This window comes from Lissotriton helveticus, chromosome 11 (genome assembly GCF_964261635.1).
Source record: "Lissotriton helveticus chromosome 11, aLisHel1.1, whole genome shotgun sequence".
Lineage (NCBI taxonomy): Eukaryota > Metazoa > Chordata > Amphibia > Caudata > Salamandridae > Lissotriton > Lissotriton helveticus.
In genome coordinates, this window is record NC_136072.1 from 422,618,846 (window position 1) to 422,644,355 (window position 25,510).

Below are 25,510 nucleotides of genomic sequence, written 5' to 3' on the forward strand. Positions count from 1 at the left end.
CTAAAAACAGTTGAGAGCAAAATTACAGACACCTCACAAGAACTACTCAAGACCCAGAAGGACCAGGAGAAGAAGAAGACTCCATCTGTGATTCGGTCTGATTATCCAAAAAGATAGACAACTCATAAGGTTTATAAAAAATCTGAGTGCGACCTCTGAAGGTTATTCAAAAACATGAAGGAGCAGCAAAAGAAAACGGAATGTTCATGTCTAAAAGACTTCTTCGCAAATTTAGAAAAACCTTTCTGTCCGATGACAGTATCTCTAGCAAAATCCTGGGATATAGCAATTCTGTGGCCTTCCCAATGAATCACTTTAATTTTCCTCATCTGTGCCAAAATTTGCTCAAAATGTTGATGCCGCAATGGTTTGAAAACCACCGGTCTAGGATGAGGTGAAGACTTCGGACGAAATGTAGTATCACTGTGAGCACGCTCTATTTCAAAGTCTCTCTGAAAAGAAATAGTCAGCACAGTGGGAATCCAATTGAGCAAAAACTCTAACATTGATGGCGCTGTTGTTTCTCCATCCTCAGGCAAACCAAAGATACGTAGATTGCTTCGACGATTCCTATCTTCCTGCTCCGTAAGATCTCTCTGTAAGGCAACCAGGGAGCACTACATATTCTGCATGGATTTAGCCTGTTGATGGGAGGAATCCTCCAGAACGCTTATCCGCGATTCCGCATTGGAGACATGAAGTGTTAAATTCTTGAAGTCATTCCTAATTGCCGCAACTTCAACTTGAAGTAAATCAGTATTAGTTTTAGTGCTCTGCGCAATATCATGAACAGCATTTAGGCGAGAGAATATAGCAGAGTCTTTCGGTACAAGTTCCGGAGTAGGAGAAGTTTGTTTAGATCTTTTAAGATTGCCTTTAGAGTCCTTGGTTTTGGGAGAAAGACCCATGGTGTCTGCCATGAGAAAAGGCAATAGAGACAATAAAGAAGCCCTCAGCGTGTATTTGCCTCCACTAATGTAGCACGAGACACTACACTATTAGAGGAGAGCCTCCTAGGAAACAATAATATGTGCAACTCTGGGCATAAAAAATAAAGTTCTTATTGCCCTTCGACAATAAATTCAAAACAGCACACACACCTGCACCCAAAAAATGGTATCCTATAGGGCAGCAAAAAGAAAAAGCCAAACCCTTATGACAGAGCACAATATGAAAAATGGCACGTTTCCAGAGCTTAAAAATATGCTACCGTAAAGCTAGAGAAGACAGAAGCATGACCAAACCTCAAGCACAATGGGAAATGCATGACAAAGCAGTATCCACAGCAGACGAAAGATGCAGCTGAAGCATTAAGAACTTGAAAAAAGCATCAAACAGAAGAAGGAGCGCCTGAATAGTCTGCTACAATAGCTATATGTCAAGGCGCAAAAGCAGAAAAATGTAGAAAATGCTGACTGAAAAAGTACATTGTAAAGTCCGTAGCAGATCAAAGGCAGTACCTATCCCGCAAACGTCGACGAATCATTCATGCTTCAAGTGCCGCCATTTTGAGGAGCGTTCCTGAGGGGACAGTCATCACCACGAAAAGGGAGTGAAAAACACGCCACAGCCTCTCCAAAAGCGCTCACAATATCCTCAGCACATTCCGCCTTCAGAATTCGATAATCTTGTAGGCAGAAATGGGGTCAGTCACAAAATAAAAGACGCGACCTCCCGGCAACGCGACGGAGCTTACAGAGAAGTGGCCATCTTGGCTGCTCGCTAGCCACGCCCCCGTACAACTGAAAGCTTTAAATACGTGGGAACAGGTGGCAAATTGGAAGGTTTGTGACAGGTAAAAGATTCAGACACAAAATAAGATTAACAATTGGTGTCAAGCCAAATGTAAGGAGAGGAAACCGATCTAGTGAAGGCATGGTAGACTCTATAGGTGTTTACCATGTGATTGTGAGGGAAACTTCAGAATAGGAGAAATTCTTACCAAGAAAAAGCCAGAGAAAGCTACAGGGACTAAAAGGGATCGTGAGGAATTTTTGGATGATTTGTGGAGTTCAAGTCCATTTCCTTACAATTTGGCTAAGTTCACAGGTAATCAGAGATCCCCGGAAGGAAGGATGGAGACAGGTCTCTCTGTAGATGCAAGTGCACCCCAAAATATGCAGATTCTAGAGCTTCACAAACCCCAGCAGCTCTAGGTCCTTCCCAGAGGCCAACAGCCCCAGGCGCTCCACAGATTTTAGCAAGCACAGGCATTTCTCCAATGCAAGTTATTGCAAGAAATACCCATGTACAAGTGGGTGTGAGCTCTCCATAGACACCAACAAGTGTAAGTGATCACCTTGCATTAGAGTCCCCAGAGAGAGAGAGAGAGAGAGAGAGAGAGAGAGAGAGGTTCGGCTGCCACACTGAGCTCAGATAGGGCACAGATAGGGCCACTGTGGCTGCAGCACCCAAATCATTAGCCTAAAAAAATGTATCCCAAAGATTAATGCTGTGCAATCGAAGACTGCGCTTGTGGAGATTTTGAAGGGACCCTTGATATAGATTTTCTGAAACATTATCACAAGAGTGAATTGGTGTATAAGAGCAAGGAAGCTGCTTGAATTATGTGAAAGGCTAAGGAGTTTGGGTTTGATTTGTCACAAAGAAAGAAGTTGCAAAAGAACTTCAGAACAACTGTGAGCAACAAGGATTTAAAAGCAATGAATATATGAGGTTTGAGAAAATCCATGCCAAAGAATTGGTATATTGTATAAGAGGGTTTGGGGGATTTAGAAAGATTCAGAGAATAATGGGCAAATGTGAGAAAAAAAAAGTGAGAGGAGGTGAGAAAGGTGGCAGCCCCAATAGTGCAGAAGCAAAAGTGTACCCTTGAGTGAGGTGCAAGGAGGAGCACATGTGCACATCCCATGAACTAGAGCAGACCTTTTTAATTTCACAAACAGTCTTCCAAAATAGAGGAAGAACCCAGACACACCCAGGTGAATAGATGTGAGGCTATCTCAAAGATCTTGTGGGAGGATCAAGACATGTTCTTTGAGGTTGTGGTTCCAAAGAATCTGTGGACAGAGTGTAAGAGAGCTGGGGATTGGCCTACTCAGGAGCCTCAGAAAGTCATGAATACCAATGCTCCCTTGATCAAGGCTAAATATGATGCTTTGATTGCACATTTGAAAACAAAGGTACCACAGAAGGAAGTAAATTGGCCAAAGATTTTGAGAACTACTTAGGAACCAAAAGAGTCGGTACATATTTTCTTTGCGAGACTGATGCAGGTTTAGAGGGAACATAGTTGACTTGAATACCTGATTGTTGAGAATTTGAGCAGATTTGTCTCAACTTGGGTTCTTGGTTTGTTGGCAATCAAAGTCTCTTGATGTGATCCTTCCGCATCTGAAATACTGCAGCGATACATAAGATGCAGAGCAGAGGACAGACAAAGCTAGCGCAGAATGGTGGTTCGAGAGGTTCAGTGATAATGAATGCGGGCCTTGGTGTGAATGCGAGCATGCAAGGAGTCACTATTCTGTACATTTAAGGAGGAAAATGTAGTTCCACGGCAGAGGAACTTTTGGTGGAAAGAATATTAGCACTTGAAAAGGGTTTATCCTTGATACTTCTGTAGATTGAATACTGACGGAATGAAATTTGATGCTCAGATAAAGAACGTCATGCCACAAGGTGGGGTGGTGCAAGAGAGAGTTCCAGTACCAAAGACCTTCTATGCTGAACATACAGAACCAGAGATAACTTAGGCCAAATGTGCCCTAAGCCCGCATGGTGCAAAAGCAAATGCAAAATAGAGGGTTTGGCTTCTATCCCCATTACAAAGTGAGTTCAGCAGAATTCCCATGTCCCCAGGATGTTTGAAAGACTCGATTTGCCACATCGACGGTGTCTTAGGGGAGTAGAATTGCCTGGTTGGCTCAATTCAAGAGGCACACCAGAGTTGCTCATATCTAGAAGGCCAAGTGAATGGCCACCCCATATCAATACTGGAGCTATTCGTTCAACCGTTAGAATGGTAGAGATCCAAAACCTACCCATCTCAGGAAAAGAGATCCAAGTTGTACGCATCATGAATAAGCAGTGCACAAAGTCACAGTCCCACTTCTGATGAAAATAGGTTCTGTGAACTTAGTGAGAAGGGATTTGCTCTGTAAACTAAATTGTGTGATCTACTGCACGTCAGAAGGTGTGGAAATGGAAATTCAGACAGCTTTTGCAGGATTCAAAATAGAGTCCAAGAGCCAGCCAGACTTTACAAGTCATCACAAATCAATCAATCAGTACATTTGTAAAGCGCACTACTCAAGGTGCTGGGGGGGGGGAGGGTGCTGCTACTGCTCGAATAGCCAGGTCTTAAGAAGCCTCCTGAAGGTTAGTAGGTCCTGGGTCTGACGTAGGAAGATGGGGAGGGTGTTCCCGGTCTTGGCGGCGAGGTGGGAGAACGATCTGCTGCTGGTGGTCGCTCTTCGGATGCGGGGGCGGTGGCGGGGGCGAGGTCGGCAGAGTGGAGCTGTCGGTTCGGGGTGTAGAAGGTGAGTCATCTGTTGAGGTATGCCAGTCTGGTGTTGTGGAGTGCCTTGTGTGCATGGATGAGGAGCTTGAAGGTGATCTTCTTGTTGACAGGAAGCCAGTGCAGGTCTCTCAGGTGTGATGTGATGTGGCTGTGGCACGGGATGTCGAGGATCAGGTGAGCAGAGGCGTTCTGTATGCGTTGTAGTCATTTCAGGAGTTTGGCCGAGGCTCCTGCGTAGAGGGCGTTTCCGTAGTCCAGCCTGCTGCTGATGAGGGCCTGGGTGACCGTTCTTCTTGTTTCGGTGGGGATCCATCTGTAGATCTTGCGGAGGATGCGGAGGGTGTTGAAGCAAGAGGATGAGACGGTGTTGACTTGCTTGGTCATGGAGAGTGTTGAGTCGAGGATAAACCCCAGGTTGCGTGCGTGGTCAGTGGGTGTTGGGGCTGCTCCCAGTGCGAACGGCCAGCAGGAGTCGTCCCAGGCTGAGGGGGTGGAGCCGAGGATGAGAACCTCTGTCTTGTCCCAGTTCAGCTTCAGACGGCTGTACTTCATCCATACGGCGTTGGCTTTCATTCCTTCCTGAAGGTTGGTTTTTGCAGTGAGGGGGTCCTTGGTGAGGGAGAGGATCAGCTGGGTATTCATTGGTGTAGGAGATGATGTTGAGGTCAGGCAGTCAGGCGACGTGGGCGAGCGGTGCCATGTAGACGTTGAACAGTGTCGGGCTGAGGGATGATCCTTGGGGTACGCTGCATATGTTCTCAGATGCTTTGGAGAGGAAAGGGGGAGGTGGATGCTCTGGGTTCTGCCGGAGTGGAAGGAGGTGGTCCATTCCAGAGCCTTGTGTTGGATCTCTGCATTGTGGAGGTGTGTGCGTAGGGTGCGGTGGCCGACAGTGTTGAAGGTGGCTGATAGGTCCAGAAGGAAGAGGGCCGAGGTTTCACAGTCGTCCAGCAGGGCCCTGATGTCATCGGTGGCGGCTATGAGGGCAGCCTCGGTACTGTTTTTTGAGGATTTATGACGTGATTTAAAAGAGACAAAGAAAGAAGAGGTACATGACTTCATGAGAAAGGAAATTGGACTAATCAAAAATGTGAAACTCTTGAAAATCACCCAGAGGCAAAATGCAGTCTTTCCACAGACGCCGCAATACAAGCTCTCACCAGATGCAAAACCTGATATAATGCTTATCATTGTAGGGAAAATAAAATAGGGCATTTGAAGAAAGTAATTTGGAATTCATGTAACTGTCCCATAATGGCCCTTTAGAAACCAAATAAATAATGGAGATTAGTGCAGGACCTTCAAAAAATAAATACAACTGTAATTTTATACTGTTCATTGATGCCAACTCCTCCTTTAATTCATTTCCTAATTCCCCCTGATGATGAGGGGTTTACAATCATTGATTTATTTTCTAGCATTCTATTCCATTCCTCTACATGAGGACAGCCAATCCCTTTTCATGTTCAGGTTCCAAGATATACCCCCTTGTGTGATGTTGAGCTCCTCAATAGTACACAGAAAGCCCCTCATTTTTTAACCGGATACTGAAGTAAAATCTTGAGACTCTACAGTTGCACTGCAGTTCAACATTGGTGCAGTACATTGATGATTGGCTCGTGGCATCTGCCACCAAAGAAGTTTGCAGCTATGACACAACTGTCCTGCTAAACCATCTCGCTGAGAATGGGTGTCAGGGACTGTCTGGGACTATGTGGGGAACACAGTCAGGGACTTGGGCAAGGACTGGGAACCGGGTAGAACATGTACACAGAAAGACGAGTACAGCGCTGCCCAGGATCATAAAGGGTGTCAGAGGAGAAAAAGGGTTCCAAAGGGGAAGCCTGTACAAGTGAACAAGATGGGTAAGACTCATAAAGGAAGGGTATTCACAAGTCAATTTAGCATTCAGAATAACTACACCCAGGATGAATGAGCAAGACATATATATGAAACAACATTAAGAATAAAGGGGGGGGTGGGGTAAAGTACTCAGGAGCTCCACACGGTAAGACTGAAGCTCAGTAAGTTTCTCACCCACAATTGCTATTACAGATACTGACTGCAAATACCCACATGTAGGATATGCATGCAAAGGCAGGGTCTGTGGAGCTTATACCTATAGTGATGTTATAAATGTAACTCAAAGACAAAACTCACAGTGAACAAGAAACACCACCTAGGTAGTCAGCTGTGCCCACAGATCCTGGCGATCAAACAGGAACACGCAAGGCAGTAACAGCAAGGGGGTAGAACTAAACACAAGCACAATAGACAAGGAGCTAATAAGGAGGAGTGCTTAGCAAGAAAGGAAGGAAATCACAGGGCACACTTGGCAGAAAGCAGGTAACAAACATACAAGGTAACAGAAGCAAGACAGCAGACTAGAAAGACCGAAAAACAGAACTGGAACTAAGGAAATGGGAAGATAGGCAGGGACTGGAAAAGGATATACAGAAGGGGATGCTGCAAAGGTATTCTAGAATAGTGCAGGTTCAGGAATCAAGAAAACAAAGTAGCATTGAAGGCAGTGCTGGGGCAGGAACAAGAATTGAGCTAAGGCTCAGGAGTCAAGGTAGCACTGCAGACAGTGCTGGTTCAGGAACAGGGAATTACTAAAGCTTCAGGAGTCAAGGTAGCACATCAGGCAGTGCTAATTCGGGAACAGGGAAATTACTAGAGCTCTGGAGTCATGGTAGCACTACAGACAGCGCTAGTTCAAGAAACAGGACATAGCAACAGCTCAGGCGTCAATGAGTCAAGAGAGCACTGCAAGCAGTGCAAACCAGGAACAAGAAATAGCTGAAGCCCAGGAACAGGAACAAAGAATAACTATCGCTCAGAAACTCAGGAAACAAGGTAGCACTGCAGGCAGTACTAATTCAGGCACAAGGAATAGCTAATTCAGGGACAAGGAAAATGTGCTACAGCTCAGGAACAAGGATTACAAAGGCTCAGGAGTCAAGGTAGCACTGCAGGCAGTGCTATTTCAGGAACAAGGAAAACTGCTGCAGCTCAGGTACAAGGAATACTAAGGCTGAAGGGTCAAGGTAGCACTGCAGGCAGTGCTAATTCAGGAACAAGGAAAACAGCAGGAGGTCAGGAACAAGTCATAACCAAAGCTCAGGAAACACTGGAAAAAAGGATAGAAAAAGCTCAGGGAGCACAGGAAACAAGGATTGGTCTCACCGGTAAACAGCTACAATGACCAACCTTGGCCTGAAGGGAGCTGGGGCTTAAAAACTCACAGTAATCACATGCAGCAGGTGTGAGCAGGTTAGCAGCAGCCAGCCACAGGTGAGCTGAATCCCTCCACCCATCCTTGGCCTGCAGGGGTGGAGACAAAGCGGTGAGCAGGGAATTCTGGGTAATGGAGTTTTAAGCATAAGCAGGCTGGCTTTCATAAAACCCGGCATGGATTGGGAATAGATGTCAGTTCCCAATAAGTGTCCAAATGGCTGGAAGTCAGGATATGTATGCTGAGGAGGGTCTGGAAGCTTGTTAGAAGGCTGGAAAGTCCCACTTTGTGGCCCCCTGGTGGTGGGTACGAGAGCACAGGGAGTGAATCGTGACAATGGGCACAAGGTTTCTCTCCACAAATTGCAGTACAGTCTGAAGAAAATCTGGTATCCAGGGCACCAAATTGAGAAAGAAGCAAGAAAAGTACCTCACGAGCGCATCTCCACAGTCCTAAGAATGAGGCATCCTTACTCACACAGGGAAGTGATAAAAAAAAATTGGAATGCTGGGCTACTGCTGCCAGTGGCTTCCCAACTTTCCCCTTGAAGGAAACGTTATAGAGGCTCATGCACAATGACATCAGTACTGTACCATTTGATGAGGAAGGCATGGAAGGCTTCCTGGAGCTCAAAACTTACATTGCAGTGCATCCAGTCTAGGAATGCCAGACTAGACTAAATCAAATCAAATCAGGTGTTTGTTAAGTGTGAATACTCACCTGTAAGGCTCCCAAGGCGCTGGGGGTGTGGGGGGGGGGGGGCGGGTTCGCAGGTTCCAGTCCATCAAGAAGGGGGTATGTTGAAGAGCCAGGTTTTAAGGTTTCTTGTGAAGATGGGGAATGATGTTATCTGTCTGAGGTGGAGCGGAAGGATCGTTCCAGGAACTGGCCATGCCGAAGGAGAAGGAGCGGCCTTCCAATCTGGTCTTTCTTGTGTGAGGGACCACGGCGTAGGAGAGCTGGGCTGATCCTAGGGTCTTCTGGGGTGCGTGGAATTTGAGTCGGCGGCTCAGGTATGCTGGTCCGGTGTAGTGGAGGGCCTTGTGAGGGTGGGTTAGCATCTTGAAGGTGACTCTAGCTTCAATGGGGAGCCAGTGGAGTGTGCGTAGGTGCTGGGAGATGTGGAAGTGGCTTGAGAGGTTGAGGGCCAGTCTGGCGGCGGCGTTTTGGATGTTCTGTAGATTGCGGATGAGGTTTTTGTCTATTCCGGCATAGATTGCGTTGTCGTAGTCGAGCCTGCTGGTGACCAGGGCGTGAGTGACGGTCTTTCTGTGTTCAAGGGGGATCCATTTGAAGGTCTTACATAGGAGGCGGAGGGTGTGGAAGCAGGACGACGAGACAGAGTTGATCTGGAGGTCCATTTTGAGCTCTGAGTCCAGGATGATTCCCAGGTGTTCATGCGTGGTGCATGCGGGTGGATGGGCTTCCGTGGGCGGGGGGCCACCAGGTGTCATTCCAGGCATCTGGGTTTGTCCCATGATGAGGACTTCCGTTTTGTTTGTGTTTAGTTGTAGGCAGCTGTTTTTCATCCATTGGGCGACGGCTTCCATGCCTTCTCGAAAGTTGTGTCTGGCGGTGTTGGGTTCGTTGGATAGGGAGAGGATGAGTTGGGTGTCGTCTGCGTATGACACAATGTTGAGTCGGTAGGTTCTGACGATGGGGGCGAGCGGAGCCATGTAGATGTTGAAGAGGGTAGGGCTGAGGGAGGACCCCTAGGGGACTCCTCAAGTGATAGGTTTAGGGTCCGAGAGGCAAGGGGGAAGTCTGACCCGCTGCGTTCTGCCGGCGAGAAAGGAGCGGATCCAGTCGAGGGACTTGTCTTGGATCCCTGCGTTGTGGAGTCTGCGTATTAGGGTGCGGTGAGAGACTGTGTCGAACGCCACTGAGAGGTTGAGGAGGATGAGGTCTGCTGTTTTTCCTTTGTCCAGTAAGGTACGGATGTCATCTGTTGTAGCAAGGAGGGCGGTTTCCGTACTGTATTGTTTTCTGAAGCGGGATTGGGAGAAGTCATGGATGTTGTGCTCTTCGATGATTGTGGCGAGTTGGCTGTTGATGACTTTCACTGGGAACGGGAGCAGGGAGATGGGTCTGTAGTTTTTGAGGTTGGTGTGGTCCGCCGAGGGTTTCTTCAGGAGTGGGTTGATCTCAGCGTGGTTCCAGTCGTCAGGGAACGAGGCGGGTGCCAGGGAGCGGATGAAGGTGTCGCAGTGCATGGGTGCGATGGTGTTGGTGGCTCTGTTGAAAATGTGGTGGGGGCAGGGGTCCGTGGGGGCCCCGGAGTGGATTGACTTCATCGTCTTCAGTGTGTCTTCGATGGTAAGGGCTGTCCAGTTGTCGATCGCTGGCTTCAGGCTGTCGGGGTGGTTGGTGAGGGTTCAGTGTGTTGGTTGTCTTTGTCGAAGTTGTCGTAGATGCTCCTGATTTTGTGGTGGAAAAAGGTGGTGAGTTTGTCGCAGAGGTCTTGTGAGGGAGGGATATCGGTGGACACACTGGTAGGGTTGGTCGAACTTGATGATGTTGAAGAGTTCTTTGCTGTTGTGTGCATGAGTGGAGATTCTGTCTACAATCGCTTTTTTCCTCATTTTTCTGATGAGTTGGTAGTGGGCGTTGCAGGCGGCTCTGAAGTTGTTTTGGGCTTCTGTGGATTTGGTGTTCCTGCAGGCCTTTTCGTGGCGGCGGCAAGTGCGTCTGAACTCTCGAAGTTCGGTGGTGACCAATCTATCTTTCTTGGCGGGGGTGTTGTTGTTTGTCTTGAGGGGGGCTATGGTGTTGGCTCTGTCGGACATCCATCTGTGCAGGGTTCAGGCTGCAGGTGTTGGCATTGTCGTTTTCCGCAATGGTTGGGGTGGGGTTGCTGAGTGATGAGGTTAGCTGGTCGTCAGTGATTCTGGTCCAGTTTCTTCGTGGAAGCAGGTGCTGGTGTCTGTGGATGGTGGGTGTTCTGAAGGTGAAGTGGACGCATCGATAGTCAGTCCATGGGAGTTCGGTGGTGTGGCTGAAGGTGATGGAGTTTCCTGTTGTGAAGAGGGGGTCAAGGGTGTGTCCTGCTGAGTGCGTGGGTTTGGTCACGATCTTACGGAGTCCAATGTTGTGGAGGTTGTCCAGGAGGGATGTGGTGCTGGGGTCAAGTTAGTTGTTGAGGTGGAAGTTGAGGTCCCCCAGTAGGGTGTAGTTGGTGGACGCGATGGTATGCAGGAAGATGATGACCGTGATGGAGTTGGCAAAAAGTCCGCAGGGTCCACTGGGTCGGTAGATGAGGGTTTCACAGAGGGTGGAGGTAGGGCTGGCCAGGATCTTGAAGTGAAGGTCTGTCGGCTCGTCGGGGAGTGTGCTCAAGCAGAGGGTGGATTTGTGGACGATGGCGATTCCTCTTCCAGGGCGGGTGGGGCAGTCCTTCCTGGAGATCTTGTATCCTTAGGGAATGGCGATGGCGATGTCCAGCCCCGAGGTGGTGTTGGTCCAGGTTTCGGTAAAAAATGCTACGTCCAGGGTAGTGCTGTCGAAGAGGTCCCATATTTCGGTGGCGTGTTTAGGGAGGGATCGGGCGTTAAGGAGGATGTATTCCAGGGTCTTCGGTTCAGTTGTGTTCTTGTGGGCAGATTGCGCTTGGTCAGTGGTCTTGGCGGTGCTGCAGGTGTGCCGGCAGCGGTAACAGCTGAAGGGTCCGTGGGTGTCGGCTGGTGATGCTAGCTTGCAGTTGTTATTGCGGCCTGGGTTGAGAGCGTGGAGTGCCGGTGGGTCGTAGCGTTGGCGGTGCACAGATCGAGGGTTCCTGGCGCTGGGCGCAGACGGGCTTGCAGTGGTCGCCATTGAGTAGGGGTCAGGGAGGGCTGGACAGCTGGGAGGCGGGAGCGGGGAGGGGAGCTGGATTGGGCCGGTCGCACTGGTCATGCTGGGGAGGAGGGGCCGCGGGGGCATCAACAGCGGGGAAACGGGCTAAAAAAGGCAAAAGGCAAAAAGAGAGAGAAAAGTGCAAATAAGGCAGCAAAAGTGCAAGAAAGAGTGGAGGAAAGACACAGAGGACACAGGAGAGTGAAAGGGGGAGATTGAGGTGAGGGTAGAAAATGAGTGAAAAACGGAGGAAAGACACAGGAGAGTGAAGGGGGAAGCTTGAAATGAGGGGAAAACGACAGAAAATGGAGGTTAAGACCAAGAAGGAGAGTGAAGGGGGGAGATAGAAGTGAGGGGAAAAAACGAGTAAAAAAGGAGAAAAAAAGCGGAACAAGAGAATGGAGACAGAGGTCCACTGGACCACCGGGATGAGGTGCAGGTGAAACCAGCGGGTGGAGTAGGGCCTTGAACACTAACACTCGAGAGTGCAGGGGCTCGGGGGAAGGCCTCACTTAATGGTGGAGCTGCGAGGGAGGGAGAGCAATTTCACTGACAATGAGTCAGTGGTCTTGCTAAGAAGGGTAGTTTGAACTGCCATGAAGACAATGGGTGCACGCTGTCAGTGTAGGCACAGACTCATAGGGAGGTGAAATTACCAGTGGCATACTTCTAAGCTATTCTTGATCCAATGGCCACAGAGCTTCCTGGTTGCCTAAAACCAATCACTCCTGTCAGTTCGAGCACGCAGCAGAGTGAGGGCGTCGTGATGGGTTATACTTCCACTGAAGGTTAACAGGGATGTTCACTGGTTACCCCAACCCTGGGTAACTGGGGTCAAATGCACCCCTCTCCCATACTGACCATCAGGACAATAAGAATCTCAAAAGAAAGGAGCAGGTAAGACTTGCAATTTCATTCTCTGGTGGTTTGTCCATGGGTTGGGGGTCTTACCCTTCCTTGGCCCCTGTTGTTTTGTTCAGTTTAAAATGTGTTGTGATCACCAGGCTCTTCTGCTTTTAGCACAAAGTGTACAACAGAATAGTGGGACATTCCTCGCTTTTGAACCTCAAAATATATATTTTTTAAATTGCCTTGACTCTTCTGGCTCTTAAAGCACCCCTTTGAACCATCTTATATATTCTGGTCTTCTCCTTCCCTGCTGCTCACCCTGTGTGTGTGATGTCATTAGAATGTTTGTGCATGCATGGTTTGAATGTGTGGTCAGTTTGAGTGAGTGGGGCTGAGCAGCTGGATGCTGCTCCCGGTGGGGCCTTCCTTTCTATCTAACTTATGTCTAATAAACCTATTTAAGAACACCTACGACTGTTGGATTTGCTTACCTCTCAAGATACTTTCATCAATTGTAACACCATCCTAATTCTCTTTACATCTGACTCTACTCAAATGTGTTCATATAAACCCACTAAGGTGTTTTAGAAATAGTGTGAACTTTTTAAACCTCAACCCCAGGCACACTAACCAACAGAGAGATTACATTACTTTTTTACTTTCGCGATTGTTGTACGTTCATCCTCGTTTGGCTAGGTTCTTTGTGTACCTCGCTTTCTAACATTTTCCTGTTATGGCTTATTTAAAAAAAAAATAACCGTTTTTGGAGTTTCTTCATTGGTGCGTGTGCTAAATTCTGGTCCAATAATTTTTTGTGCTCCATTGTGTAATTGCTGTGTCCAAATCGATGTAATGGGGTAGAGGAAAAGAGACTCAGTGAGAATAACTGAGTTACCTAGGATCAAATAGTAGTAGTTTGAGGTAAAACGACGCAAGCCTAGTGTGACATTGGTTGGTGCTCCTGCAGCTCTCACTGTGAGTTGAATCTCCTTCAGGCTGGTAGTAAAGTTTGGGGTACAAATCTGATGTAGGCTGCCATTTTATGCTTTGATTACTTTCTGGTAATTGTATTACTCTGAGTCCTCCTCTCGCTTACAACATGAGAATTCTTTCACAACCATAAAAAGCTTCCCTCTATACTTACTGTTTTGTAAAGAAGTTCCAAACACACAGTTGGCCTGGACACAGAGGGACGGATAGGAGGGAGGTAGAAATCTAAGTGAGAGAAGCACTTGTAGTAATACAGTTACCGGTAAGTAATCGAAGCATTACCGCATACGCCCCCTTGCTTAGATTCCTAATAGCGTGAGATGTACGCAAGCCAAGAAAAGTCAGTTCAACTGATCACTTAGTAGAAATAACCCATTGAAGAAGGAAGATGTAAACAATGGGCACTTCCCAGCGGACAGAACCGTAGACCTAAAAATACCCACCGCATCAGGACCACAAACGATCCGAGAAAGTGTGAGAAAGGTAGAGGGGAACGTCCAAGGAGCCACCTGACAAAAGGCATATAAGAAGCTCCTTAACACTCATTAAGGCAACTGACAAAGTTCGAATCAACAGACCCCGAACCCACAAAGGGGAAGGATCACCAAACTGAGAGGGGGCAAAGGAAATGGAGACCGAAGCCACTGGCACAAGGGGAGGGCGTCAGGGTGCCGACCGTCCCTTGCAGGCCCTAAGGTGACAAACAAAGAAGAATTCCACTGAAAGGGCACCACCTACACCGGAAATATCTGAACCTCTGCTTCGATTACCGGGGACAGCAGACAACCCTCCTCAGGAGACCACCTACCGGGCAGAAAATGAACTATCAGTTGGAACTGAAAAGGAAAATGCATTCCAGAAAACAAAAAGACGGTCCCAGGTGCAAACAACCCACTTGGTAGCATACTGCGGGAACAGAGCCGCACATGAAATTGCCTGCAGAATCCCAACCTCCCGAGGTAACAGCCAGAATAAAAAACTCAGAGGATGGACTCCGAGAGGCCTGACCAGAAGACAAGACAGCAGCAGAAAAACCCGGAAATACGAAATCTGCCTGCACAGTCATCAGTGTAGATGAACAGGAAACCAGTCAAAGAGAAGAGGAAAAAACCAAAGGATACAGAACCGTGGTGAAATATCCACCACCTGCCCCATCACTCTCGAGAAGAGGAAACCAGAAGGAGCCGGCCAATGCCAGATCCACCAGAAACACTGGAACACCCACCGCTGACTCCCTGATCATAAAGCCTCAGGAAGAAAGGGAAAGGAGGGTAAGCAACAGAAAAATAACTGGCAAAGGACAGGTCAGAACTAGGCCTGGGTGATGAACTTCGCGCTGTTCGCAGATGTTCAGCTGAGTTTTTTCCCCGCTCACGATCAGCGATTGCAAACGGTAAGTTTGCGAGCGCAAGCTGCCACTCGGGTAGAATTTCTACCCGAGCAGCAGGAATACCGGAACAAACCGCAGTTCCCACTGCACTACGCCACTTTCAGAACTTTGCAGAGTTTTGTAACTTCGCAGCGTTTCACGTAGCAAAACTCTGCGAACTACGCCCAGGCCTGGTCAGAACATTCATCTTCCACTCTTCAGGCACCCACCACCCAGAGCAACAAGTGGGGAAGAAGAAATGTGAGGGACAGTGCAAATACACCACCAGACATTCCCACCTAAGATAGAACTGATCAAACAACAGGAGTGAGCACAAAGTCGCAGGTGGAGGAAAAACATCTTGCTCAACCAGTCCGCCAGAGGTGACAGTAGGTCCAGAAGAGAAAGGACCATCCAAGAAGGAGAAGGTCTCACTCCAAATGAAGAGCTGAACCAAAATGACTGATAAGGACAGGACCCAGTTCTTCCCTGGCCGTGGCAAAATGAATATCCTGAGAGACAGGCAGACCTGAGCAAGACCGCTTGTAGCAAAATGCACACACACCAGGAGAGCTAATATGGAAATTTCAAAGCTCTCTCCAGTTGAAGAACCGTGCACATGAAAATGAAGACCAAATCCCCCGGACCCAAGGAAAGACATCTAGGCACATCACGATCTCCGACAGAGGGGTAGGAAAGACATCTAGGCACATCACGATCACCAACAGAGGGGTAGGACATAAAAAGTCCTCCTGAAAAGGTGTAAGAGCCCTAACCACCAAGCTTGATCATGCCACAAGTACTCTATAACCAGAAAAGGAAGAGACAAAGCCAGCGTGGAAGGAACAAATTACTGCAGGATGATAAGACCACGTGGAACCAAGCCCAAGAACCACCCCCCCAAAAAAACAACCAAGCAAAACAACAAAGCAGCTGCCAAGAACCCCAAGAAGCTCAGAACCCTCATCCAATCTAGACCCTGTAAGGAAAGCTATCCAGAGAGGCAAAACCAGAGACTATATTCCCATAAAGAGCGACAGCAGCTCCTAGTGCAACAGAGAAAGTGCAGCCACAGCAAGGGAATCTGAGGGCTGCTGACGAGTAGACCACCAGAAGAACATAGACCAGAGGAAACTGCAGATGGCCCAGAGGAGTGGCAAGGAAGGCTATGACCTGCAAATTGATGGATGCTAATAAGGCATGTACAGGGCCCAGAGGAATGATGCTATGCAGGGATATCATGTAAAAATGAACAGTTGTGAGAGATAAGTAATTTCAAGAGCACTAGCACAAGAGGATAACCATCCAACACCTGCCACACCAAGTGGCATATATACAACGCCCCTCCATCACTTTTATGCCATGGGGGCGTCACCTTTGTGATGATCCAGAGGCACAGTGTGCCGGCCCATATTTACAAGGCAATGTAAAGCCACCCTGCATGGCTTTTCATGGCCTTTTAAATATGGCCTCCTTTCACCCATTACTCTGCATGAAAAGGGCATTTCCTGAGAGTTGCTGTAGGTATTCCCATGCAACACCCATTGAATCTGAGGCATTCCCAGATTTACAGGGTTTCGTAAACCTGTGAATGTGTCTGATTCCAATGCCTCCTGTGGTACTGAAAATTCTGGACCCGTGTCATAAACATCGTCACACCATGCCGATTTTGGTATCAGCAGACCGAGAATGACTAGTATATCATGTACATTTTTGTCATGTTCGAGTGACGAAAACACCCTGTAATCATAGTTTTCGTCCTGAACCCTCAGGTTCCATTTTGTGTACGGCAGCCATTTTGTGGGTTGCCCTCACATAGGCCGATGACTAAGGCCAAAAACGAGTCTGAAGGACACATACACCTTTGCTGACTTCTGTGTGAGCTAGGCAAGCTGAATGAAGTTAGTATCAAGGCACAACATATCATAAACCTTTCATCGCACACGAACTATGCCTAATCTTACACACACCTGTCCCTGTTGCTTTCTTTATGACTTGCTTTACGAGGAGGAGGTGCCCGTTTTTTATTGGGGGTCCGTCGATGTCTAATGAAAATACTGGGCCTTGCCGGGTAATTAATTGTGGGCTGGACGAACTGAAATATGGGCTTGTCATCATGACTCTGCTTTTTCTTTGTAGTGAAAATATGTGAATGGTCAACTGTAAAATAAGGAATGTTTGCCTAAAGCACAATATTTTGTATAAAAGGAGAAGACTGGCTTTGTAAGTTTGAGCAGTCTCCTGAGAATATACACCGTGTTGTACTTCTAGGATACACTGTTACTGGCTGCAGCCAATAAACTCGATCTTTGACTTAACCTAGAAGACTCTGTGTTTCTGTAGTCTGAAACAGGAAGGACTCGAAGTCTTAGGGTGTGTTCCCTGGCATCGCTGGGTTCTGAAAAAAACCCAGTACTTCAGTTGGCGCCCCACGTTGGGCGATATCAGCGGTACCGGTTCAAGCCAGAGGTTCGTGAGGAGCTTCGTGTGAAAATTCTGGAGGAAGGCCGCCACTTCATCGACCCCTGCATGTCGACGTGGTCCGAAAGTCTTTGCTGCGAGGTTCCCCGCTTCCCGACGGCTACGAAGGACTGCTGCCCTGACTATCGCCCTGTTTTGGACCCTTGATGATTGGTAGAGCGAAACGATAGACGAGTCTTCTGGTGACGTCATCGATACCTCAGTTAAGTATAAGTGGAGCGTCTCCCAGTCCTTAGTTTGGTTCTTACTTTGGGTATCCCCTTGGGATCTTTTTGATTTGGAACTTGCAAGTACCAAAGCCGAGGGACTCGTGTATTCACGAGACTATCGTATTCGATAATCCTTTGAAGTTTGAAGCTAGACTAGAGAGCGAAGATGCCTGGTCTTAGCAGACTTGGAAATTTGTTTTGTCTTGGCTGTAATAGGGATTCCCGATTGGAGGACTCATTTCCGGTTCCTCCGATTGGAACTCCAACCTATGAACTGTATGTGAAACATGGAGTAGGCCCCATTACATACAATGAAGTATGGATCCGATACACCAGGAATGATGGTGTTTTAAAATGGCCCCAATATGGTAGTTTTGACACGGAAGTTCTGGATAATCTGGAGGTTAGACTCTTTAAAAAGAAAGCCCGGCCGGCAATGTTTGACTCTTTCCGCCTATGGTGTAAGGAAGCCAAACAGAAGGAAATTAAATTAGCGAAGAAAAATAAGAGAGAAAGGGGTATCTCGATAATGCAAGCTGCTACGCAGTATAAAGATAATGAAGAAGAACAGGCAAGTGAACAGTTGCACAGGCAACGTAAAATGGCGATATCCAGTTTTGCCGCCTCTTCAGCGAGATGCAGCAAAAGAACATGAAAAAGATCCTTTAATGTCTTACTTATTGAGTTCGCCATCACCTTATGCGCAGAGTGCTACAGCACCTCTGCAACCTTTAGTTGTGCAGCCTCCGGTGATTGTGCCTCAGGTTCTTCCACAGCCGCCAGCTCCTCTTCAGTTGGCTCTTACTCCTATGGCGCAGCCCCCTCAAGGGCCGCCGACTTTGCTACCTGCTCCATCTGTACTTCCTACGACTTCGCCTACTGTATTGACTGCCTCTTCTGGTATTCCTTCTGATACTGCCTCTGCGTCTGCCTCTGTTTTTCCTCCTGTTCTTTCGTCGACTTCTCCTTCCGTTCGACAGAGAATGGCTGATACCGTTGTTAACCTTCTATCTCCTTTCTTTGGAGCAGCAAGTATGACCCCTGTTTCAACACGCAAACAGTTGCGTAGTCAACTGCCTGACTCTAGGGAGCGAGAAACGTTGGATCATTTAGCGCATAAATGGGTTACTGATCCTACAAGATATGAGATAGAGTCTGTTATGGATGTCTTCCATCAATGGGAAGCATCAAAGCAGAGATATGTTTTTGAGAAAATGTGTGCTTTTCTTTGTGAGGAATTGGAAGATAATGATTTGGAATCCAATCCGCCTGAGTTGTGTCGTGTACGGTTCGAGTTTGCAAAAGGCATGATTGTAGGTTCTGATGTTGAGAAAGCAGTTGCGACATTATTGTCGTTTAGGAGTGAGACTATTTCTCAGCAGTTGTTTGAGCCTGATCTTTCTGTTAAGAGGAAAGTGAAACAATATCCAATGAGAGAAGTTCCCCCAGTCTGGAGAGTAGGGGACCCAAATGCTAATCCGGCCATTCCGCCACACTTTCAGCGTGTCTGGGTACATGTTCCATGGAAGCGAGCCGAAGTTTTGGCTCTTAAACAGACATTGCCTGATCCCCGTAAAAATCCTGCAGGGTATTACAAGGAATTGTTAAAGACCGCAGGCTCTTGCATTATGAATTTAGCTGATATAGACATGTTGTTTGGAAATGTTGTTCCACAGCCTTTATGGAGAAAGATTCGTCATGCGGACCATGATCAGGAGTTAGGTGACTCATGGGCTAAAATTAGTGCTGCAGATGGCCGACAAGTTGGTGGTGCAAAACCCGAGCCTTTAATAACAGACCTTCCTGGTAGGATCATTAATTACATGAAGACCTTAATGCCTGCGATGCGTGTGAATTGGGACAAATTGTCTGCGTGTAAGCAGAAGAAAGATGAAACAGTGTCTGATTTCTTCACCCGGTTTGAAGAAACGTTTGTCGACCACAGTGGTCAAGATATGAGTACAGAAGGTGGTCAACGGTTGTTCGTTGACAAATTTGTGCACAATTTGCTTCCCGAGTTGTGTAAGAAGTTAAAGGATTCAGAAAGTTCGTGGGCCGTTTCCTCCTCAGCACAGATACTGGCTACTGCACAGTATTATGAAAATCGAGATAAAGATGAAAAGGATAGGGCGGACAAGAAAACTAAAGAGTTAAAAACAAAGGTTCTTTTACAGCAGGCGTATCCGCCTCGTGGTGGCCAGAATAACTATCAGCAACCTCAACAGTTTCAGAGGAACTCGCAAAGGTTCGAGTTTTCTCAACCACGTGTCCCTGTAGGTCCCAATCAGTGTTCATATTATAAAGAAGAGGGTAATTTCAAGTATAGTTGCCCTATTTTGTTACAGCGTATGAATGGAGCTTCTGGCGCAAGAGGTCGAGGTGTTCAACAAGCTCCTAGAGGTAGAGGACGTGGAAATTTCCCCCAGAACGCGCATCCCTTTCCGCCTCAAAATTCAATGAACAGCTTTGACCAGCAGAATAATGTGTCTGGTAGGACGGCTCAATACTATGCTGATGACTACTATGCAGAAGATGAGAATATGGAAGGTAATGATTGCTAGGACAGCCATAGACAAAGAGAGGGAGTTGTTTCAGTTCCAGTAGATCAGAATGGACCTTATGTTGAGGGGATTACATCAGGTGTGTCAGAGCCTTTTCTGTTGGATACTGGTGCTACAAACAGTTCTATTATGCACTCAAAACTCCCTGGCGCACCTTTGTCTGGCGAAATGAATGTTTCAGTAGGTTTTTCTGGCGCCCCGGTTAGAAACCCGATTTCTAGTCCTATGTCCCTTTCTGTTGGACCTTGTGAATTCGAAGCACCCCTTATTCTGACGACAGGTTGTGGTGAGAATTTATTAGGATTGGATCTGTTGAAAAGATTGTATGCGACGTTGTATTGTTCTCGTTCGGGAGTACAACTTACACTGGGTAAGAAAGTGGTCTCTCCAATGTGTTTGTCGCAGGATAAACTGCCGACAGAATTGTCATTTCTTCCTGATATTCTTTGGGCTACTGGTCCTAATGATGTAGGTCTCTTGGAAATACCGACATATGTTGTGACATTGAAAGCCAATGTTAAAATGCCACGCATTCCCCAATACACGATCTCTAGTGAAGGCGAAAAGGCGTTACTAGCGATCATTTACGACTTGGTTGAAAAAGATGTAATTGAAGAGACAAAAGGTAACGTTTGCAATAGCCCTGTTCTGCCTGTTTTGAAACGTACTGACCCTTCTCAGCCACCTGTTTATAGGTTTGTGATCGATCTTAGAGAGGTGAATAAGATTGTTGTGCCACAATTTCCAGTCGTTCCTGATATCACTGCCCTATTGACTATGATTCCAGCTTCTGCGACCTGGTTTTCGGTGATTGACTTGAAGAATGCTTTCTTCAGCATCCCGATAGCCGAGGAGAGTAGGGATATTTTCGGCTTCAGTTTAGTAGGCTGAAGTTTCCGCTTCAAACGCGCTCCCCAGGGCTACTGTGAAAGCCCATCGATATATAGTCAAGCTTTAAAGACACAGCGTGATACAATTGTTTTTCCTGATGGCGCTACCCTTCTTCAGTACGTTGACGATTTGCTAGTTGCTGCAGATACTGAGGAGATTTGTAAAGAAGCCATGTTGTCGTTGTTGCGTCATTTGTCTGATTTGCATCACAAAGTGTCTCTTTCAAAATTGCGATATTGTCGACAAGAGGTGACCTACTTAGGAGGGAAGGAAACTGACCCCAGAAAGAATTCAGGCAATTACGAAACTGAGTGTGCCTAGTACACAGAGAGAAGTACGTGCTTTCCTAGGTATTACATCATATTGCAGACAATGGATACCGAATTTTTCTCTGCTGGCCAAACCTTTGGTGGCATTAACTTGTAAAGATACACCGAATCCCATTCCATGGTCTGAAGATTGTCAGAAAAGTTTTTCTGAATTACGTGATGCCTTGTGTTCGGCTCCTGTGTTGGGTACCCCCGACTACAGTAAGCCCTTTACATTGTATGTCCATGAGAAAGAAGGTTGTGCATTGTCAGTGTTGACACAGTTGTTCGGAGACAAGCAGCGTCCATGCGCGTATTTTTCGTCGAATTTGGATCCGGTAGCTAAAGCGTTGCCGAGTTGCTTGAGAGCCACAGCAGCAGCAGCTGTTTCCATTCGGCAGTCTGCTGGTTTAGTGATGAATAATACATTGATTGTGATGGTTCCACATGCAGTAGACACGTTGTTAAACAGGACCAAAACACAGCACTTAACTAGTGCTCGATTGTCAGGTTACGAGTTAACCCTGTTAGCGAGTCATGTGCACATAAAGGGATGCAACACGTTGAATCCAGCTACGTTGTTGCCGATCGTAGCAGAGACAGATGCTTCTGAACAGCATGATTGCTTTCTCAGGACAGAAGAAGAAACGAAAGGGAGAGTAGATCTAAAAGACACTCCTCTTGTGAAGTGTGATGGTACCTTATGGGTGGATGGTTCATGCTTCAAGCTTCCGAATGGTGATACGACTGCAGCATATGCTGTTACGACTTTGCATACGATTGTTGAAGCTGCACATATTCCACATAATTCAGCTTAAGCAGCAGAGTTGATTGCACTCACGAGAGCGTGTGTGTTGTCTAAAGGAATGAAAGTGAATATATATACTGACAGCCAGTATGCATTTGGAGTGGCTCACAGTTTTGGACGATTGTGGAAAGAATGTGGGTTTCTGACTTCGCATGGAGCTAAGATACAGCATGGTCAGTTGGTGAATGAGCTTCTTGAGTCACTTACGTTGCCATTACAAGTTGCGATTGTGAAATATAGTGCACACAAGAAGGTTACTGATGATGTTGGTCGTGGCAATGCATTTGCTGACGAAATCGCAAAAGAAACAGCAAGGGATGTGATGAGTCGAATGTATGTTGCAGGCCCTGCAAGATGGGTTGGTGATGTTGGAATGTGTGAAGACACGATAGAGAGTGTGAAGTCTATTCAAGCTGAAGCTACAGAGAAAGAGTTGAGTGTGTGGAGAGAGAGTACGGGTAAAATGGATGCAAATGGTTGTTGGATTGAATTGTCAGAGCATCAGTGATGGTTGCTACCCGATGCGTATGTGCTTGCAGTGGTTACGATGGCCCATGGAATGGCTCATATCAGTGTGAAAGGGATTTGTACGTTGTTGGCTCCAGTATGGCAAAATGTTGGAATTCCTAAGTGTGCAGAGAACGTGGCCAAGAATTGCATGGTGTGTCTGAAATACAATCCTGTTAGGGAAACCCCAACTCCAGCTGGTCATTTTGCACCTCCTACGTATCCGTTCGAGGTTTTGCAGCTAGATTTCATCCACATGGAAAGGTGCAACAATTTGAAATACGTACTAGTTGTTGTTTGTGCCTTTTCAAGATGGGTAGAAGCATATTCCCTGAAAGAGAACACTGCCCTGTCCACAGCTAAAGCCCTTGTCAAAGAATTCTTCCCTAGGTTCGGAATGCCGAGAATGGTCTGGAGTGACAATGGGAGTGAATTCGTGGGTCGAGTGATGAAGAAAGTATGTGAAGGGCTAGGCATCCAACAGAAATTCCACGCTGCAAATCACCCCCAATCAGCTGGATTAGTAGAATGCTACAATGGCACATTGAAACTGAAATTGGCCAAGATTCAAGCGAGCTCTGGTCTTAAATGGCCTGACGCTCTGCCCTTAGCACTCCTGTCAACAAGAGTGACTGTGCATTCGCGAGTGGGACTTAGTCCCTATGAAATCGTGTTCGGCCGTCCGGCCAACATATGGGGAGTGCCAAGGCCGACAAAATTCAGTGAGATCGAACACCCTATACTGCTTGAATATTTGTACGAATTGACGGCTAAATTGCGTGTTTTACACCAACAGGTTCATGATACTCTGCCTCAGGTCTCTGAAGCTCCAGGACATCCGATCGATCCTGGATCCTGGGTGCTGGTCAAGAATTTCCAGCGAACAAAGAATGACCAACCCCGCTGGACCGGCCCCCATCTAGTTCTTCTCTCAACGAGATCAGCCGTTCGAGTGGAAGGAAAGAAAAACTGGATCCACGGCGTGCATTGCAAGAGGGTCCCTTTGCCTCTGCCGTACGACCGGTGGGTCCAGGAGGGTGTCGCTGACTCAGAGACTGAAACTGTGCCTCGTTTTCTGCCTTTCAGTGATGCACGTGTAAAAGGAACAATTTCTGAACAAGAAAGTGACAATCTTTTGCAAGAAATTGTGCCGCCGTCAAATCGATTGGACACTACAGAGCCTGATCACTTATTTCAAGACCAGACATTACCTGGAAAAAGATGCTATAATCTGAGGTCGAGAAGTATGGACTAATAAAAAATTCCTTTTCCTTACTTTTTTTCCCCAAAGTGCAGCTCTCTCATCTGAGAAACTTTCTTATTTTTGTTTTTCGAACCGCTATCCGGGTTCAGCTGTAGGGTCGTGGTTGCCCAAGTCTTTGGGGTGCAGCTGAAGACGTTAGGTCGACAGTTCTGGTTGGTCTAAGGGAGTTGCCCTGGACTGACAGAAGCATTTCTTAGCATAGAACACCCTACCACCGCGAGCAGCAATTAGAGAGGATGGAGTTTGTCGAGATGGAGAGACCTGCCAAAGAAACGAACTCTAAAGAGAAAATTTGCAGAACGATGACCAAGAAACGCTTTTTGATATTATGCATTTTTATGTTGTTCAGTGTAATGATGTTTTTAATAGGATATGTTTTATTCTCTTTTCAAGTGAAATTTGCACCTACTACACCGCCCATACCTCCTCCTTCTACTGTTTCCTCACATTCTTTTCACCCTCTTCCTGAACATGAATCCGCTAGGAGATTAGAGTTTATCAATAACTCTTTCGTTCAGCTTTTGCACCAACACCAACTAGTAGTGAACACGACTAACTGCTGGGTGTGTGGTCTTATGCCTCATACTACCGATAAAGGTATCCCTTACCTGGTCCTGCCTTCCAGCCATAATGGTTCTGTGTGGGCATACAGAACAATGTTCATCTACGCACATGAAGTCTACCCCCTACGTTCTGTGAAAGATAATCCTAAGAATAGTGCTCTAGTTAAGGGTATAGTAGATATGATTAGGGAAGATATTTCCTATGAGACTATCCCGAGAGATGAGACACTAGTATATATAGGATGGAACGTGACCGGATATGGAGATACTCTGAGTGAGAAACAGCAACCTAAGAGATCTTCCCCGATTTGGATTGTACCCCATCAGGGTCACCTATGTCTGCAAGGTAATGGCAAGAATCCCAGCAGCTAAGGGTACCTATTTCATCTGCCATGATAGAGCCTATACATGGTTGCCCCCTGACTTTTCGGGCACATGTTATGTTTCGTTCCTGTTGCCCCCCACCTACACAGCTACGGCAGATTACCATAAGACAAGGATAGTTAGAGGTGTCTTCAGTAAAGAAGACACTACTGGACAAGAATTTGGAGACTTCGTGAAGGGTTTTCTGCCGTTTTGGGGACCCATGGTTAACAGCAGGAACATAAGACAATTGACGAGGGTGGTTGAATCCACTGTAGTTGAAACTGCCGGCGCCCTTAGTAATTTGACTGCTGAGCTCCAGTCGGATCGTCTTATGACTCTTCAGAACAGGGTCGCGTTAGATGTCATACTTGTATGTAAAGTGATCCAATCGAGTTGCTGTGTTTTCATTCCAGATAACGCTCCAACAGTGTACCAGGCCATTTCCAAACTGCATAAGATTTCCGAATATATTCATGTGGATAAAGGAGATTGGTCGATGATGGGATGGTTCTGGGAACTGATATCCGCCTGGGGATGGAAAATACTGATGGTCATTGGGATGATCTTAGCCATTCTTTTCCTGTTCTGTCTGTGCGTACAGTGTGCTCCTGCAATATGTGACCTCTGTGCTACACCATGTGTAAGGAACCTGTATCAAGGGATGAACTAAGTAATAGGATGATGCTACAGCAACAACTCAATGACTTTATGAATATAGACCTGGACTTAGATTAGCATGAGTATAGGTTAATTGCCTATGTAAGGGCAAAAGGAGGGCCTGTGGTACTGAAA